At 38.3% G+C, this 9,244-nt stretch overlaps 1 long non-coding RNA gene across 1 annotated transcript; it reads right to left on the bottom strand.

The window, feature by feature from the left end:
• Window positions 1-1,072: 1,072 nt before the first annotated feature.
• LOC143304626 (uncharacterized) lies at window positions 1,073-2,613 on the bottom strand. The gene is made up of 3 exons (XR_013061301.1): window positions 2,537-2,613; window positions 2,213-2,434; window positions 1,073-2,112 (listed from the first exon to the last, which is right to left on the bottom strand). It is a non-coding gene; the product is annotated as an uncharacterized LOC143304626 (long non-coding RNA).
• Window positions 2,614-9,244: the final 6,631 nt, after the last annotated feature.

Consider the following 9,244-nt stretch of genomic DNA (forward strand, 5'->3'; position numbering starts at 1 on the left):
ACCGTATCTTTACGGAAGAAAGTTTACCATCGTAACCGATCATAAACCTTTAGTGTGGATGCATTCTATCAAAGATCCTACTTCAAGAATTTGGAAATGGAAATTAAAGTTATCGGACTTCGAATTTGATATTATATACAAAGAAGGCAGGGCGAACGCAAACGCAGACGCATTATCTAGGAACCCTCCGGAAGTTTGTTTACCAATCAGAAAGAGAGAGGAAGTCTCACCGATTCGCTATCCTGCCTCAAAAAGATTCGGAATAGATACGTCAATCGAAGACTCTCCCATATCCGAAGCTAAACCACACGTCTTGCCTCAATCCAGTGATTCTAAAAATCAAGGAAAGGATTTTACCCGAAAACATTTTACAATAGAAGAAACCCCCATAAAATATTTAGACCAAGCATTAGCAGAAATCGATGTAAGTACAGATAGAGAAATAACCAATCGAGAAAAAGAAGGCACGGATACAACAAGCGAAAAAGAGACCTCCACTGTAATTCCAGAACTAATTCAACAACGAGAAAAGGACACGAGACCTACGATAATTGCGGAACTAAGAATTTCAGAAACCCGAGACTCAATTGCGAGAGTAAATGACCATAAAGTAGTATTTATAGATATACATGGCAATCTGATAGATAAAGGAGCCTTAGAAATGAAGGAAACGGGAAAATTACCTCGTTATGAAGATTTAATGTTAGAAAAAGCAAGATTGAATTACGATTCTGGAAAATACATTGTATTCCTACCGATAAAGGAAAATAGAAATATTCCAATAACACCAAAAAATTTATTAAACTCGCTAAGATCTCTATTAGACGCAGTAAATGAAAAACAGTTAACTTCGTTCAGCATTAGCAAAGGAAACTTGGAGGAAATACCCTGGCGATATACAATCAGAAAATTAAAGGAAATATTTATGGAAAAAACCTTAACCATCACCATTTGCACTGGGGAAGTAATTACCCCATCTGTGGAAGCGCGGAACAACATAATACGAGAAAAACATGAATCAAGCGTAGCAGGACACAAAGGAATAACAAAAACTTATCAAAGAATACGACAACATTACTATTGGGAAAATATGAAAAAGGAAATTCAAGATTACGTAAGAACATTTAAGGAATGTCAATTGAAGAAACTCACAAGAATAAAAGCAAAGCAACCAATGGTACTTACAGACACACCAGGTAAAGCGTTCGATAAGGTTAGTATGGATATTATAGGTCCATTACCAAAAACCCAAAAGGGAAACGAATATATATTAACTATCCAAGACTTATTAACAAAATACTCAATTGGGATTCCACTAGGAGGAATCTCTTCAGCCGAGATAGCGGACGTTTTTGTAAAGCGATTTATTTGTCGTTTCGGGTCACCGAGAGCTATTCTCACTGATCAAGGAACGAACTTTACATCCTCATTAATGAAGAAAGTAGCAAAGAGATTCCGCATCAAACAATATACCACGACGGCATATCATCCACAAAGTAACGGTTCAATCGAAAGATCTCACCACGTGCTGATAGAATATCTCAAATTATACATTGAAAATTCCAAAAATTGGGACGAATGGGTAGAATTAGCTATGTTTTCCTATAATACCTCTGTACACGAAGGAACGAAATTCTCCCCGCACGAATTAGTTTTTGGACATCTAGCCAGAGAACCTACTGGTGAAGTAATAATCGAAGAGAACATGGAACCAACTTACGCAGAATATCTCGAAGATCTGTTCGATAAAATTAACACCGTACAACGAATGGCAAGAGAAAATTTGATAAAATCCAAACTAAGATCAAAAGAATATTGCGACCGACGAATCAACCCCCAAGATTTTAAAATAGGAGATTCGATATATTTACTAAAAGAACCCAGTAAAGGAAAATTCTCCGATCAATATACTGGACCATACAAAGTGCTAGAAATCTTGCAGAACCAAAACGTCAAGATCGAAGTAAAAGGGATTCGGCGAACGGTGCATTTAAACAAGTTAAAACTAGCGCATAATCGAAATAAGCAATGAATAAAGCGATTTCAGTGGGCAACGTAGTGCGGTAGTATATGTTATAGTGCTGTTCGTCGAATAATACAGATATCGAACACCTAAAAGGAAAAAGGAAAATTATTATACGTGTTTCAATTATTGCTTAAATATAAAACGTGTTAACTCAATGAACAATTAACTAGTGAAAGTGAAAGTTACCTTGTGAACAAGTGATCAACATACAAGAAAGTGTACGTGCAAGTATAGGTTATGGATCGTTGTTCGTGGAACACAATGTATGACAGCTACCTAAAATAAGTGAATAAATTAGTTTCAATTGTCTCGGTGCAAAATACAAGGTTACTAAATGTTATAACTATATTATGGATAAATCAAAAGGAGGTGTAACACTGTTCGTCGAATAATACAGATAGCGAAAACCTAAAAAGAAAAAGGGAAAATTATTATGTGTACTCCAATTATTGTTTGAATATACAACATGTCGATTCAATAAATAATTAAAAGAGGGGAAGTGAAAGTTACCTTGTAAACAAGTAATCATCATACAAGAAGGTCTACATGCAAAATAGGTTATGGCTCCCTGCTTGCGGAACACCATGTACCAGCTGAAAATAAACGAACGAATTAACTTCAATTGCCTTAATGCAAAGAGCAGCATCGCTAAATGTTATAACGGTGCTGTGGAGGCGTGGCACTGTTTGTCGAATGACACAGATAGCGGAAACTTGGAAAAAGAAAAGAAGTTTATTACGAGTGTTCCAATTACTGTTTGAATGTAAAACGTGTTAGTTCAACGAATAACGAAAACAGTGAAAGTGCAACTTACCTCGTGAACAATCAATCACCATACAAGGAAGTGTACATGCATGGATTTCGCAGATTAACAAGAAGAAATAAAATAGCTGATAAATATAGAAAGTGGTTAGAAAATAATTAAGATAGATTAATTGAGAGTTAGTAATAAATATAACCGAAGTAAAAGGATATTTTATTATGTATTAATCTACGTAGTATTGTTATATTATTATATCTAACATGTAGAAATGGATTTTGTACGCATATATGTATATAATTCCAATCCAAGTAGTATTCATAATATTTATTTTCACTGATAACAAGTACGTAAAACCTAAAATAAAACAAAGGTTTTAACAATAAAAAAAAACAAAAAAAAAGAAAAAGGGGAAGAAGAAAAAAAAAGAAGAAAAAAAGGAAAGAAAAAATATAATATATATAAATACAAAATTTTCTTTTTCTATAAAAGGTTATTCCTATTTCTGATAAACTCGAGAAATGAAAACATTATACCATGATACACTGACGCAAAGATACACCACACAGAAGAAACTAATAGAGAACGCCTTAAGCTTGGCAAACTTACCGCCCGACGAATTTGCATACACCATAACCAAAACCTAGGACACATGGCTTTGATTGTTATTTAATAAGGTTTTGGGTTTATAAAATAACGATTCACTTAGATTCGTTTTCTCCAATATATTTCAGTCTTATAACACGTCTTACCACACAGGAATCTCCAAGTCAATAGAACAACGTGGTCGACTTCTAAGACAAAAGAGCGTCGTTAGAAGTCGTACCAACTTAGCTTGTAGTAAGCAGCGATCGTACCAACTTAACATTTCTCAACACTCCCCTTTGATCGCTAGTTTCTACAAGCCCCATAGCTTTGGTAAATTGCTGAGTCTTAATCCTATTTAGGCCTTTGGTGAGAATGTCAGCCACATTCTCAGGACTAGGTACATAAGTATAATCTAGTATCCCCCTCGATACGCAGTTCTTAACGTAAAAGTAACGCACTTGGACGTGCTTAGAACTCTCAGCAACTATTTCGTCCTTTGACCATGAAATAGCTCCGATATTATCGCAGAATATCTTGCAGGGGCGAGGGCAATATGACAGTTGACCCAATTCCTTTAACAGTAAAGAAATCCACACTGTTTCCCTTGCTGCTTCCTGCATTGCCACAAATTCCGCTTCGCACGTCGATTGAGCTATAATCGGTTGTTTTTTGGATAGCCAGGATATCGCACCACCAGCGAGTATGAACACATACCCGCTCCTGGATTTCCTGTCTACCGTACAACCCGCAAAACACCTTCAGAGGTTGCCCGGTCCTTTGGTATACTAACTTCAAGTCTTTGGTCTTTAGTAAATATCTGAATACCCGCTTCACTGCTTTCCAATCGGATACAGTCGGATTCGCGCATCTTTGGCTTAGTTTCCCTATTGCACACGCAACATCAGGACGACTTACAGTAGCTACATACATTATGTGCCCCACAGCTTGTTCATATAATTTACTGTCGAAAGGCTCATCACGTTCAATATCAAAACCAGCCTCACATTCTCTAGCTAGCGGTGTCGACACTCCCACCACCACAACCTCGCGAGTAATGTCAAACAGATCCAGCATTTGACCTATCTGTACAGATTGATCGAATACTACAGTGGTGCTGTTTGGCTTACTCAGGTGGATGGACAGAAATTGAGTGTCTACACCTAGCATTCTAACATCTAATTTGTCCTTAATCCTAGTTTTGAATATCTCAATCCACTCATTCGTCCCAAACACAAGGATGTCGTCCACATACACAGCTACAATAAATTTTTTAGACGCATCCACATACACACATGGACCACTCACGCATGGGTTCAGACTCATACCTCTTAAAATGCTATCGATGTGTCTAAACCACATTCTTCCAGCTTGCTTCAGTCCATACAGGCTCTTTTTGAGCTTACACACAAATTTAGTTCTGTCTTTACCTGGAACTCTAAAGAGTTCTGGTTGCTCCATGTATATATCCTCATCCAGAGGACTGTTGAGATACGCACATTCCACATCGATGTGCTCGTAAACCCACTCATTTTCCGCACATAGAGCAAGCAGAATTCTTAGAGTTCTGCCTTTTACTATTGGACTAAAGGTTTCTGAATAATCTACTCCAGGCCTCTGCCAGAATCCCCGAGCTACTAGCCTAGCCTTATACCTATCAGGGTCTCTCTTTATCACAAGCACCCACTTACAGTCTATAACGTTTTTATTTAAGGGTCTTTGCACAATGTCCCACACATCTTTACTTTTTAGATTGTCTAGTTCCTTCCTTATTGCATCAGTCCATTTTTGAGCGTCTGGCCCCCTCAGGGCTTCATACACATTCACAGGTACACACACGTTTTGAGCTTTACAAACAGTCGCAGTGTGAGCACAACAATCACATATTCTTGGTTTGTGTAGTCTTGCCGACCTCCTCGGCACAAACGGTACACTCACAGTATTCACTGGATTGTCCTCACACGTTAAACTGTCCATAAAGTAGTCGGTTTCCCCTTCGTCGTTTTCTCCGTCACTCTGTGTCTCGACGTCAGTTTGACCGGCTTCTCCCCTATGTTCAAAGGTTTCTACATCCCATATCCATTCCGAGGACTTATCCTTTATATGGTTCGTTTCCGCCTTAGCGCTCTTGTAGGGAAACGTGTTCTCCTCGAACCTGACATGACAGGATATTATCACCTTTTGGATCTTCGGTAGGTAAATTCTATAACCTTTGACCTGTCTGTCATATCCCACAAATATCCTCTCATCCGCTCTGCTCTCGAATTTTCCTCCGCTTGGACTCTTTAGATACCAGACTCTGCATCCAAACACTCTCAGTCTGTTTATCTCCCCTTGGAGGTCACATCCCTTACCCTTCCATAATTCCAGTGGGATCTTGTCTCCGATGGCAGCGGATGGGCATAGGTTTCTTATGTGGCATGCCGTGTTCACAGCCTCCCCCCACAGATAGTCAGGGAGTCCAGATTGGATGAGTAAACATCTGGACATCTCGACCAGGGTTCTGTTCGCTCGTTCGGAGACCCCATTTTGTTCAGGGTTTCTAGGAACAGTTTTCCTGTGTAAGATGCCTTTCTCCTTCAGGTAGTTCTCGAAGTTTTCTCCTGTGTACTCACCCCCGTTATCTGTTTGAAGGGCACTTATCTTGGATTGGTGTAAAGCCTCCACCTCCGCCTGGTACTCCTTGAAGCACTTGAGTACTTCATTCTTCCTACTGATGATTCTGACGTGCATGAAACGAGAAAAATCATCTGTGAACGTTACGAAATAATTACCTCCGCCCAGCGACTTGCATTGCGTTCTGCCACTAATATCGCTGTGAACTATTTCTAAAGGACGTTGACACATGTGGTGGGCTGTCTTCGGAAATGGTACTTTTGTCATTTTCCCTTTCACGCAGACCCCGCATGGTTCCTCATGTATCCTAGAGCCCTCCTTCACGTTCCTCACAGGGATCTTTCTCATCGCGTCCCCATGTAGATGACCTAACCTCTCATGCCATGACACGATACCTTTGTACGCCTTAGCTTCAATAACCTCGGCGTGGTCGTCATCATTTCCAGGTTCTTCTTGATCGTTCTCCATGGAAACGTTTGCTACATGCCTCTCAGGTGGTATTGTCTCTAGGTAGTACACGTTGTCTCCTACCTTTGAGTTAAATACCACATCCCCATCATCATGTGTGCCGACGGCCTCATCCTTCGTACACACTGTGGTGACGCCTTTCACTGCCAATTGCCTGATCGAGATTAGATTTACATCTAATTCAGGCACCCACAGGGCGTTCGACAAGGATAGACTCCACCCGCCACAGGCTTTGGTCATCTTCACGACGATCGTGCCTTTTCCCTTGACTTCCAGGTACCCCTTACCAATCCGGATCTGTTCAGTCGCAGGCACGAAGTCCACGAACCGATACCTATCCGGGGTCATATGGTTTGAGGCTCCCGAGTCAAGATAGCTGATCCTGTCCCTTTCCACGTGGTTGATAGATGATAAAGCCAGTGTGGAGATAAGTCCCTTGGATCTCGGTTTATCTTCCGATCCTTTCTCCACTTTGTTTTCTGGGTCTTTCTCTTCCTCGTCTTCTTTTCCCTCATGGCAGTTGTACGATATGTGGCCTCGTTTTCCACATTTATAGCATTTTTTATCCTTTGGGTTTTTGTGCTTTTTCTTAGCGCCATCTTGATTTTGTTGGGGCTTGGTCTTCGATTGTTTGCAAGCCGCCATTGCACTGTTCTTCTCGGAGGGACCCATGGCCGCTTCCATTCTCCTTTCCTCAAGTAGGAGATCGGATTTCACGACCCTCGAGGTTAGATTCTTATCGAGTCTTACCGTCCTAAGATATGTCGTGTAGTTTGGGTCCGCCACGAGGCCGGCTAAGATGAAACGCGCCATCATGTGGTCTTCGATTCTTAAACCTGCGTTTAATCCTAACTGGATTAATACCGCAATTACAATGCGCGTTCAAAGATAAAATTTTCTTTTTACTTAGTCGCGGCTCTCTTTTCTTGACCGAAAAACTAAAGACACCGAAGCGCAAAATACTATACAAAATTTCTAAAGATAAGCGCAATAACGAACGTAGTAACAATGAACACAAAGAGTGAACAAAATAATTATGAACCGTAATAACGAAGATCGCAATAATAATGAACAAAGAATAATGAACGGTAATAACAATGATCACTATAATAATGAGCGAAGAATAATGAACGAAGAATAATGAACGTAATAAGAATGTTCACCGGAATAATAATGAGCAATGAACGTAATAAGAATGTTCACCAGAATAATAACGAGCAATGGACGTAATAAGAATGTTCACCGGAATAATAATGAGCCCTGCTCTACGTTGCTTTGCTTATTTATGCCATCCCCCACGGGGTGGTGGTCCGCTGGGGGTACGCTTATGATTGTTTTTGCGATTTTGATGTTTTTCCCTTTCTTGATGTTTCCCTAGGTTTCAGTGATCGACGTTCGAACAATGTTTGCGGAGGCATTTCCATCAGAGGTTCCTTATTATTATTATTTTTTTCCTTTTAAATGTCTTTTGCTTTTATGTATGATATATATATATTTTTTTTAAATGTGATATCTATTTTATGTTTGTTAAATATATGTATTTTTAATTTTATATTTCCCCCTTTTTAATTAATTATATATATATATATATATATATATATATATATATATATATATATGTCGGGTTTACATTAGAATTAGGGTTAGGGGCGTGAATCATCTTACTCGAAGAATAGGGTCTGCGTGTGGCGAGCCACGGGACAGAAACCGTTGGAATGTTTACTGTCGCATGTCGCCACGAATATTTCCTTTAAGGAGAGCTATAGAATTACTCCATACCTTTGCTAGGCAAAGCGTTCATCCCGTGACCGCGGCTACGTTCGGCGACTGACTGTCGCCTCGAGCCCAAGCTCATTATCACAACTCTCGAACAATTACAATCGAATTGAATAAGTACAATTGTTCAATTACAGACTCCGGTGTTCTTTCATCTCCGACATATATATATTTTTTACATTTGTAGTTGCGCACAGATTTTATTAAAGAAAAGTGTTAACAATGTGTTTTCATGATTTATTTCTCGCGACTGACTTCCATTAATCCCTAATATTCCAGTCGCCATACGCGTGTAAATCTAACATGGCTGCTCATAAATGTCATCAGTAAAATTATAGTGACGGGTCTTTAGTTTTGCTTGATATCGAAGTAATTTTCCGTCTGCCGCTCGTTTTTCCTTATTCTACCGCAATTAGAACATTTATTTATTAATATTGTTTTAAAGTGACAAAAGTATTGTTCGTGTGAATATACGTATAAATATATATATATATATATATATATATATATATATATATATATATATATATATATATTTATGTTGTGTGTCATTTTAATATGGCTAATGTTTTGTAATTCTTCGATTGCGTTATTTATTGTTTTGAGTAGTTTATTTTATAGAGTATTCGATAATATAAAACATACGCGCACACGTACATATATATATATATATATATATATATATATATATATATATATATATATATACGTATTCATATGCATATTTCTCCTGGCAGTGTAGTATTCATACGATATGAAATGTCAATTATTTATTTATCCTTTACCGGAATGTAGGCTAGTTTTAAGTATGTATCTTAGATTATCGATTTGAATCAATAATGTAGAATGCGCATACATTAATAGTAGTTTAGTTTAGAATATAATTTATATATTTATATATAGACATGCATGTTCCGTAATATAGTTCTTATTTTATAATTCTTTACCGGAATGTAGGCTAGTTTAAAGTATGTATCTTAGATTATCGGTTTGATAGAATTCGCACCTATATA

This window comes from Bombus vancouverensis, unplaced genomic scaffold (assembly GCF_051014615.1).
Source record: "Bombus vancouverensis nearcticus unplaced genomic scaffold, iyBomVanc1_principal scaffold0043, whole genome shotgun sequence".
Lineage (NCBI taxonomy): Eukaryota > Metazoa > Arthropoda > Insecta > Hymenoptera > Apidae > Bombus > Bombus vancouverensis.